Genomic DNA, 11,218 nt, shown 5'->3' with positions numbered 1-11,218 from the left:
TATTTTTTTTATTTTTTGCAATTGCTCAACTACAAGTGGACTGATGCCTTGTAATACAGTAATATACAGAAACTATATGCACAGATCTGCATGTTTGCATGTGCAGGAATTTGTTTTATATATACTATAAATGAAAATAAAGATCACCTTCCACCATAACACCTTCTAAACCCTCTTTTTCCACTTCCTTTCTCAACTGCTTCTCTCCATGTTGAAATATGGCAGTGGCTGAACTATGAGTCTCAATAAAGTATGCTTCATTTGTCTCCCTAAAGAAAAATAAACTGCTAAAACAGAGGGAAAAAAGATGCTAATGGGTATGTTTTAATCCTGTGTCTTTCTGTTCTCCCACATGCTCACATTGTATTTCCGTGTGGCATTCCTTTTTCTGGGTTTGTGTTTATGGAGTTCCGGATTTTTATCCATAAACCTGTGTTTTATGTTTAGTGAGTCTTTCTTCATGTGTCTGCGTTTGGGTCTTCAGTTTCCAAATCCTGACATTGTTTTCCACAACAGTTCATTTTGCTTCTGTCCAGAACGTAGGGTTAGTGGCTTGAAGCTAGGCTTAAGGACATGATGGATGATGACTTACCTCACAAAGTTAACATGCAAAAAATAAAGTGAAAACATGAATTAATTTAAGATGACATATTTCATTAACTGACTAACATAAAATATGTTTTTACTTTCTTTCTATTTAAATGTTTTGTGTTTTACACATGGGAAGCTTTAGTTTATAAAAACAAATTGGGATGAAGACTTCACAGGAGAATGTGAGCATGTGCCTAACAAATCTGACACATGTATTCATTTCTGAGACAGGGGAAAATGGTGCTACAGGTGGTTAATGTGAGCACTTTTATTTTTGCTTCATAAAACATACTATTTACAGATACTCTTAGAAAAACCTTCTGATGAGCGGTGCTTTTTGTGTTTGCGTAACAAACTATTTATAAAATCATCTTTCCGTTATAAAAGATAAGCATCAGTTCAAACCTATAGCTCCACTCAGTTTGTTATCAGGGCTGTTTCTACAGCCTGTTGCATGTTGTCTCCATGTTGTCCTTCAGGTCTCCCTTTTGTGAGTGCTACATTGTTTAATAGACTTTTTTTGTCATGCTGACTGTTTTTCTGTGTATGGCAATTGCTTTTTTCTTTTCTTTTTTTTTTTAACTGATTTGAACTGAGGGTTTTACCCTGTCTCTATGTGTTCTGTGTTTTTGACCTCCTCCTGCAGTGATGGTGAATTACAACTTCACCATAATAAAATTTACATAAATGAATAAATAGTGTTTTACCAACCAAACTTTGATTTTTAAATAATATCCAAGCATAATGGATCATTACTGCTATCGTTTTGGTAACTTGGGAATCATTCAGTCTGATAGATGCAAATATATAAATGCTGTAATAGATTAAGAGCACTTGAACATGTTGTCCTACTCAAGGACCATTTAAACCTGCATACCAAGTTTGCAGCCGGTAAATAAGAAAATGTATGAGCTTTTGGTCATACATTGTCAGTATATATACTAAATGTAATGTTAGCATATATCAACATGGTTCTACAAAACAAATTAGGTTCTTTCATAGCAAATACAGTTCAGTTCTTAGAGGAAATACAGTTCACCTCACCACACTGGTGATTACTGATGGTACTGTTGGCTAAATCTGAACTTTTATTTTTTCTTTCTCTAGTATACTAGAGAAAGAAAAAATAAAAGTTCAGTATCAAGTTTCTATTTGTTACGTCCCCACGATGAGGTCGAGGGGTATGAGTGTGGGGACCGGTAGCAAATGGGTCCAGAGCTGAATGAAAGGAAACCAGACAGAGTGCTCAGTATATATTATAGCTTTATTACAAATAATCTTAACTTAAAGAGCCGGCAACACCGTTTTACCAATAATGCCAAAGAAACAAAGGAAGCAGTCGCAGCAACAAAGGAAAAAACTACCAAACAAATAAGGGAGACACTTCCAGAGCCCACAAGCCCATCTACTCACGACTCGAAGGAGCCTGTCCAAAACCTAAGGGGAAAACGTGTAGAGCCAGAGGGGGAAGAAAACCAACTCACTCACAGTTCATCCCCAGCTTATATAGCCTCAGAGAGGTGATTGTTGACTGGGCCCAGGTGGTAAATGAGGCTAATCAAAAGCAGCTGTGTCCTGGGGCGAGAGAAGAGTGAGAGAGAGACAGAGGGGTGGAGCAAGAGAGGAGGAGGCGGAGAGAGAACACCACAACCACACAAGGGCAATTTCAAGAGGAGGCCCTGCTAGGGCCATAACCAGCCATTTTGATTTTTAAATGCATATCAAATTCATTTTGAAGCATATATTTGTGCAACTACATTGTTTCACATTATTCCACTACCAATGTTCTCTGCTTGTTTTTCAGCTCTGTCTTTCTTCCTCGTCATGGTGCTGTTGGTATCCGCAGGCTGCAATCCAGGATTCAGCATGAAGAAAAAACAATGCATGGGTATGAAAAACTTTACAAAACAAAACATGTAACACTTATGTGTGCATTTTCATTTAAAAAGTAAAAACATATAACATGTATAATCTGTTAAAATTATTTTTATGAAATATCAATAACAAGTATGTATATCAAACTTTTTATAGCATCAAAATTCATTTTGAATTTAAAATCTATATTAAATTCATATCGAAGCACATATTTATACAAATACATCCTTTTGCATTTCTGTGTCCTTAACAGTGAGTCTAACAGTGAGTTACAGTAAGTCAGCAAATAAATGATTAAGTGCTGCTGCATCTAGCAACCAAAAGTTTTAAACTGACAACAGTTTTCTTTCATGGAAAACAATAAACTGTAAACACAATGACAGGTGTTTCATTCTCCACCCCCTCCAAAAAAGAAAAATGTGTGGCATATTCCTGAGCATATTCAGCTGACTGGGTAACAATAAATTAGTTATTTGTTTCAGAGATTACACTAAATTTCTTTGTGTTTTTAAATAGCCAACTTTATACTGCACCCATCAGCTGTCAGTTAGGACTTCAAAGTAAATGGACTGTGCAAGCTCCCAGATGTAATAATGGTTTATTTTTGTGCTCTGGCATGTTATGTTTTCTCATTCATAGGAAGCGCAGTTCTCCAGACACCAATGTGCTGTTTATTTAGAATCATATTTAATGTGAGGAAATTAGGATAGAGAATGAGGGCCTTTGCTTCTTCTTCCCAGACCTTTTACTATCAGAACCATTTTTGTGCAATTTATATGATAAACAAAATTCATAATCAGAATATAACATCAGAATAGATTAATGTTCAAAAGGTACTGACCTATAGTATACTAGGCTGACAGTTCTCGCTTGTTTTTCAGCTCTGTCTTTCTTCCTCATCATGGTGCTGTCAGTATCAGCAGGCTGCCCTCAAGGATATTCAGCAAAGAAAAAATGGTGCATTGGTATGAAAATCTTTACAAAACAAAACATCAGACACTTAATCAGTAATGGAAAATGTGCAAGTTGGGCAATGTGTGCATTTGTATTTAAAACAAAATTAAACATATAACATGTATAATCTCTGAAATTTATTTTAAATAAAAAACAACAAATATGTGTTTTAAACCTTTTCTATCAAAAGTTTGAGTTTTTGGATTTTCAAGCTATTTTTATTTTTAAATCTATAACAAATTCATATTGAAGCACATATTTATCCAAATACATCTTTTCACATTTCTGTGTCCTTACAAAGACATAGACGAATGTAAAGATGAAAAGCCATGTGGAGAAAATACAATCTGCACAAACACAAATGGGAGCTACTACTGCCAATGTAAAGGTGGTTTCAGAAACCCAACAGGGAAGGTGAATTTTACAGTTGGTGCATGCAAAGGTAAGTCATCTCAAATTTATTGCGACAACAACTCTGTGGTTGGTTTGGAGAAAGTTTATGTCATACAGTCATAATGTATGTAAAGATTAAAGGTCTCTTCTTTTTTTTTTAAAGATATTAAAGAATGTTTGGAAATCAAAGACATCTGTGGATCTAACGCCGAATGTGTGAATACTATCCCCTATTACTCGTGCACCTGTGATGATGGATTCATTTCTACTACTGGGAATAAAACCTTTCGTCATGATCAAAATGCTGCATGTGAAGGTAAAATGTTGTTCTCATTGGTGCTGCCATTTTATAGTGATCTCTTCAGTTTAAGGTGATGGCAGAGGATTTTTTTTTCAGAGGTATTCTTACATGTCTTCTTCCTGCTGCTCTAGATATTAACGAATGTCAAAAAGGAAATCCCTGTGGTCAGAGTGCATCATGTTACAACACACAAGGCAGTTATTACTGCGTCTGCAATGCTGGCTTTGGATTGAAATCTGGCCGATTCAACTTCTCTGGGAATCTGGAGCAATGTGAAGGTGAGGGCTACAAGTATGCCACTGAAAATTTGTATGGTATGTAGATATTGTTATATAATAATGCAAATAGATTTGCAATGTTTGTTTTTCTTCATTATCTTGGAAAAACACACCAAGCTCCACTTTGAATGCTACTGTTTGAGTAAAGCAGGATATTGTTCTGTTGGCACTTATAGAAACATACAGGGTAGCAATTTTCTGTGACTCATTTATTTTTTTAGACATATGTATAACTGATAAGACAATCTGTGGAAGTGGAACTTGCCATCATGGAGCCAGTGGCCATTATTGTGTGTGCCAAACTGGGTTCACTAATTATGGCAACAACGTGTCACGCTGCACTGGTGAGAATACAATAAAAACTGAACTTTGCCAAGATCCATTTTAATCTGATTTTCTTCAAAGTAAATGCATGAACAGAACACTTCAAGAAAACTTTGGTCATCAGTAAAAACATTTAATACTTTATTTCCTCAGAATTAAACTGTGATGTTTTCAAAGATATAAATGATGTGAAAGAGGTAACTCCACACAAGACACAGTTATATCACGAGTCAAAATATATTTGAAATGCGTATTATCTCATAGATTTATGTTATCATCCTCCAATCCCTCTTCTAGAGATTTCATATTGTAGATGGCTTAGTGAATTACATGGAAAAAACCTGTCAGGAACTCACAAACAACAAAAGACCGGTAGAGCTGAATGGAGAGGAGACTCTAAAGGTACAACTAAAGTAAACTGTAGTATTTTTTTTTGGAGGGGGGGATATGGTGTTCAGATTTCTTGTAGACTGTTTATGTTGACCCCAGTATCAAAGTCTGCCTCAGTCTGACTCTTTCTTGTTTCACCCTGCAGTTACGATTATGTTCAGAAACATTTGGACAGTAACAGATTTCTAAGAAATATTGTTCTGTACTGCAATAGATTTTAAATGAAACATTTAAATGCAATTAATGCAATTAAAATGTGTGCTTTCAGCTGTAATTCAAGCTAAAGAAAGTATTACATTAACTCCTAAAGAATAATTGCATCGTTCACACATAATCACAAATATGTCTTTTTTTGTCTCTGCGGATCTTTTTGTCTTAAATGCTGAGTGAAGAGCATTCACAATCTGGCCTTTTCATGTAGTCTTTGTGGGGGTTTTTTTCAGTGTGCTAGGCTTGGATAATTAATTTGTAAATATGATATGCCAACCTACTAGAGCGTTTTCTTCACTTGCTGGATGTTAAGGTGTTCTTTTACTGGGTGAAAAGTTTTCAGCAATCATCCAACGCTGTTGTCTTCTTCTGCCTTTTTGTGTTGCTTAGCTCATCATTTCATTCTTTTGTTTTATTTATGTGAGATAGACTAAAGCCCCCTGTAACCCTGAATGTGTGTCTGCATGTCTGCCTGTGTGTAAATATTGCCTGACTTAAGTGTATTTTACTCCATCTTCCTCTCTTCTCCTGTGCCTGTAGAGATTCCTGAATATGACTGATGAGCTCTTGTCCAGTGCATTTCTTAATTATAAAAGGAAAGTTTCAGACTTTCTTGACTTGGTGGGAAATGCTCTGAGACTCATAGGACCCTTCACTAATTCTTCAAGGATTTATATCTCCTCAACTCAGACAGGTTAAATAGAAATTCGAAGAAAATAAATCAATTCAATTTTAGATGATTTTTTATTGATACAATTTTAGGAAACCAGCAATGCATGTTCAGAAAAGTCTGTCTGGTTTCAGAGCTGGACATGTTTGTACACAAGGGGCCTGTTATACCTAAAGGAAACATAACATTATCAACTAAGCATGCTAACTTGGACATCCAGATGGAGATAGCTGCTGGAGATCCTGCCTATTACCCCGGTAATCATATGCCAACAAATACTATATTTCTAACCAATTTCATCAAATTATGAGCCCCTCTAATGATGCTCTCCTTTCATTCTTACAGGCTTTACAACAGTGTCCTTGATGAGCTATTCAAACCTGGAAAACTCTACAGATGGCTTCTTTAATGGAATGAAACCACAAAAGAACCAGAGCTTTAAGATAAACTCCAAAGTGGCGACTGTCACTGTCAGCAACAGAAATACAAGCCACCTCAAAACGCCAGTTAACCTCTACCTGTTCTTCTAGGTGGTTTAAAGTTAGGTTATCTCTTGTTTGTTGTTTCAGATTGTGGTGATCACTTTTGCCAAAAAAAAAAAAAAACACATATATTTGTTTTATAGGCAAATCAAACATTCCACATCTGTGTGTTCTAGGATTCCTCGGTGAATGGAGGATCATGGTCTGATCGTGGTTGCGGTGTGGCGGAGTCAAACCTGGAATATACTTCCTGTTCCTGTAACCACCTGGGAACCTTTGCTATACTCACGGCTTACAATGAAATTAAGGTTTAAACTAATTAACCGCAACATTTAAACTTCAGACTATTTAGAAGTTAAACCTTTAATCCACTTTCATGTACTTTCATTTACTTTCCCAACAGGAGAAGTTTGAGTTTCATCTGATCATATGGGTGTTCCTGTCCATTTCACTGATTTGTTTATTCATCTCCATCTTGACATTCTCAATGATCCGCTCTATTAAAAGTCCAAGAACCACCATCCACCTGCATCTCTGCATCAGCCTCTTCATTGCAAACCTTGCCTTTCTAGCAGGAATCTCTCATTTTGAGAACCAGGTAAATACTAACTGTGTTTGAAGCTCAGATGAATGCATATCCAGAATTTTTTACTTAACTTGAATTGTGATGTAAAGGGACAAAATGAGGAAAAGAACAGAAGTTTAGTAAGTCTAGTTCGGCAATATCTCATCTCTTCCCCATTAGGATAGCTGCACAGTGGTGACAGGGATCCTGCATTTCTCCTATCTGGCAACATTTTTATGGATGTGTCTGGACAGTGTACAGCTGTTCAGGATGATAATGCTTGTTTCGAACACCAACTTTAAAACCCTCCACATGATGGCAGCTGCCTATGGAGTTCCAGCTGTTATTGTTGCCATCTCTGCCTTAGCTAATTCCAGGGGACATGGCACTGAGAGATAGTAAGTTTCCTCTATTCCTAAAATTTTATCATCAATTTATCCTTGAATCTCTATTTATTTTAACTCTTAATGTGCATTTCAGTTGTTGGGTAACCCAGGGATTTATTTGGAATTACTTTGGCCCTGCATGTGTAATCATCATTGTAAGTAAAGTTGAAATCAATTTAGGGAAATGATTATAGAGTAAAATGATGTGTTTAAAAAAAAAAAAAAAAAAAAAAAAGCTAATTTAAACATAAATGTTGCTTTTGTTGTTCATTTGTTTTTGCTTTTTCAGGTAAACATTTTCTTCTTTTTCATAACTGTATGGAAGTTAGCACAGAAGTTCTCAAGTGTAAACCCTGACCTGGATGACCTGCACAAAATAGAGTAAGTTACCCATAAGCTGCGCATAGAAATCACTATCATGATCCTGTTGAGTTTTGGTTGTGCTGTTTAGATTATTTCTTACGTTGCTTTAGAATTTTTTATCTAGGTTTTGGATTTTTGTTTTGGGATTGGTCCGTAACCAACAAAGGCTGATTTTTTTCAATCGGTCATTCATTTTCTTGCATGCAACATGTTTTCTGCAGGGCATTCACCATTAGTGCAGTGGCTCAGCTATTTGTATTGGGCAACACCTGGATCTTTGGTTCTTTCCAGTTTCAGGAAAACCATACAGCCATGGCTTACCTCACCATCTTTGGCGGCCTGGAAGGAGTTACACTCTTTGCCGTGTATTGTCTGTTTTCCAGGCAGGTTAGGCAAGAACTTCTTATTTAGTTAAGCATGAATATTACTGTCGGTAAAATTTCATTTATATCCTCATTTTAGGTGAGGGAAGAGTACAAACACGCCTTGACCAGAATGTGTGCTCCTCGGAAGAAGAGTGACAGAAAAGCTCGTGTAAGCAGTTATTTACAGAAATTGATGGCACAGATTAACATTTGATCGGCAGCGGTACTGCCGCAAACTATTCCTGAAGTTTCATTTTGAACACCTTCGAAATTTGACCATTTTGTTTGTTTGATAAGCTGTTCTGAAGGACACAAGATGTGAAGTGAATAAGATCCTTTGGTTATAATGAAAGACATTTTTGATCATTTTTTGAATATGAATATTCTTCATTTTGTCATCATCAGGTTTCGAAGAGTGCCCAGGATACAAGAGAATGTCAACTTTGAGGAGCTAGAAAGTAATATATATATATATATATGTGTGTGTGTGTGTGTGCATATACATTTATATCACATGCCAGATAAAAACTGCTGACATGTATATTTCAATTTTTGTACTGGACAAATATCTCTTAAGCAATCTTATAAAAGTGGAGGGATGATGACTTTGTATACTTGCTGATATCTGTAGAATTCCCCTGGTCATTTCTGAAGCGGAAATTTCCGAAGAAGTCAAAAGATTTTTTGTACCAGGCTGTAAATATGCTTTTTAATGCTATAAAATTTGCCTTTTTAACATAGTCTATGTAGACTGACTCCCCTTTTGGAACCAACTTCTTGTGTCATCTAGAGAAACTGCAATAGTTGCAATTTCTGCTTTGACTTCATTTTCAAGCAGCCGAGGTTTACCCTAACCTCGGTCATATTTACCATCACCCTGTTGTTGGTTAAACTAATCATCTTTTTTTTTTTTTGCCTGAATTTATATTCAGTTAACTGTTGGTTCTGTAATGTTGTTGTGTTACCTACCACTAGTTGGGGCTCCCACTCCCTTCTCTGTACAGGGAAAATATAAAGGGTGCAGCACTTGAGAAGTTCTATGTATGCTTTCAGAGTAAATTGAAATATAACCACTCAGCAGAAACTACATGCAACATGTGGATGCTAGCCCACCAGAAAGGAAGGCTGATGGTGTTTGCAGATAAGACTACTAACAGTAACTTCACTCAGGACACATATCTGGCATCCTGTGTTTGAAATATTATGAACAGTGAAGGTTGAACAGGTTGACCAGGTTCATTTTTCTTTTGTGTAATACAGTTGCAAAGAGCATTTATAATGTACAAATTAAGAAATATGAATAATTAGGTATCCTTGTTTTGAATGAGAGCTTTTATGATTTGTTTATATTACATTTTGACACCAATATATAATTTATGTAATATCTATCTATATCTATAGATGCAAATATATATAGACATGTATAATCTGCAACATGATTTTTTGAAATAACATTGAATAAATGAAATCTGTGTTTGCAACAAACTTTTTCTCTTCTGTGTTTAAGGTGATGGCTTAAGATTTTTTTCTCAGCTCTTCTTAAATGTCTTCTTTCTGCTCATCTAGACGTTAACAAATTTCAAAAAGGAAATCTCTGTGTTCACAATGCATCATGTATCCACACACAAGGCAGTTATTAATGTTTCTGCAATGCTGGCTTCAGACTAAAATCTGGCTGATTTAACTTGTCTGGGAATCTGGAACAATGAGAAGGTGAGGGCTAAGAATGACATAATGCAGCAAAATTTTTATCGTCTCTAGGCATTGTTATATAACAATATAATTAGATTTGTAATATTTAGAAAACTACTATAGGGGTTGATTACATTAAATTGTAGAAGCTTAATTTTCAGACAGCTGCATACGGTCAGAAAGAAAAGCACGCACAAACTTGGAAGAGTTGGCCAGATTTGTAGTGAAACGGCTGGCAATGGACAGATGCAACGGTATTGATGATTACACCCTTGTTCAATAAAGAGGATGTATGTTGTATCACAAAACACAATAAGACAACTCATCAATTTGTTCATCTACACGGGGCATTTTGTAGAGGGTAGCAGGTGTGGCAGTTTGTCTTGAAACAACAAATGTAATCTCCACATTATGATGTTTTTCTCAAAATAGAATTATTACTTTAATCTCTTTTTTTTTTTACTTTAATCTCAAAACCCATCCATCCATTCTTTTCCACTTAATGATCAATAATATTTTTGTTCTTAATAATGCCCATTTCCACTGCAGAAATGGAACCATTTTGAGCCAGTGAGAATACAAAAAAACTGAACTTCCTTTGTGAATTATCTGAAATAAATCTCTCAGGAGCTCAGAGACAGTAAGAAATCAGTGGACCTGAATGAAGAGGACATTCTTTGTAGGATAGAGTCTGGTGACCCTATGGATGGATGTTGGAAAACTGTTCGTGTTGCGCTGGCTAATTTCTTTCTGATTAATTTGTTATGACTTTAATTAATTAATTAATAAATAGACAAAGGGCATTAGTAAAGGTGACTGGGTAGAAAAATAGGAATAATTATAATAATGTTTTAATTTGTTCATTTATTTATTTGTTGAGTCGCTTGAATTAAAGCTGAGTTTCATTAGCTTAGCTTTAACTTGTTGCATTCTCATCTATTGAGAAACAGAAATAAATTATTTAAAATTGTGTCATGGGCTAAATATTTTCTGACTTTAACTGTATTTCACTCCATCTCCTTCTCTTCTCCTGTGCCTGTAGAGATTACTGAATTTGACTGATGACCTCTTGCCCAGAGCAGTCCTCAATTCTAAAAGGAAAGTTTCACATGTCCTGGTCTTAGTGGGAAATGCTCTGAGATTCACAGGGCACTTAACTACCACTTCAGAGATTAATATATGTTCTACTCACAAACATTAAATAGAGGTAAATCAGTTGAATTTTTGACCATTCGTTAAGTAGAATTCAGCCTTTAACTTATATTTTATACTAGCAAATAAGCAACGCATGTTCAGAAAAGTCTGTCTGGTTTCAGAGGTGGACCTGCTTGTACATAAGGGGCCTGTTATATCCAAAGGAAGCATGGCTTTATCAACTA

The 11,218-nt window shown here is 35.7% G+C and overlaps 1 pseudogene across 1 annotated transcript; it reads left to right on the top strand.

Moving 5' to 3' along the window:
- The first annotated feature begins 1,759 nt into the window (after positions 1-1,759).
- LOC146388417 (adhesion G protein-coupled receptor E5-like) lies at positions 1,760-8,594 on the top strand (annotated as a pseudogene). The gene is made up of 18 exons (XR_014799998.1): positions 1,760-1,772; positions 2,396-2,479; positions 3,722-3,862; positions 3,977-4,129; positions 4,246-4,392; positions 4,870-4,913; positions 5,014-5,118; positions 5,857-6,010; positions 6,121-6,243; positions 6,332-6,519; positions 6,612-6,776; positions 6,872-7,066; positions 7,214-7,431; positions 7,514-7,574; positions 7,709-7,800; positions 8,004-8,169; positions 8,245-8,297; positions 8,510-8,594. The product of XR_014799998.1 is annotated as an adhesion G protein-coupled receptor E5-like (transcript).
- The last annotated feature ends 2,624 nt before the right edge of the window (positions 8,595-11,218 follow it).

This window comes from Perissodus microlepis, chromosome 4 (genome assembly GCF_051167445.1).
Source record: "Perissodus microlepis isolate ML-2025 ecotype Zambia chromosome 4, ASM5116744v1, whole genome shotgun sequence".
In the NCBI taxonomy this organism is placed as follows: Eukaryota; Metazoa; Chordata; class Actinopteri; order Cichliformes; family Cichlidae; genus Perissodus; species Perissodus microlepis.
Note: the sequence above shows the minus strand (reverse complement) of the source record. Positions and strands in the feature narration are given on the sequence as shown.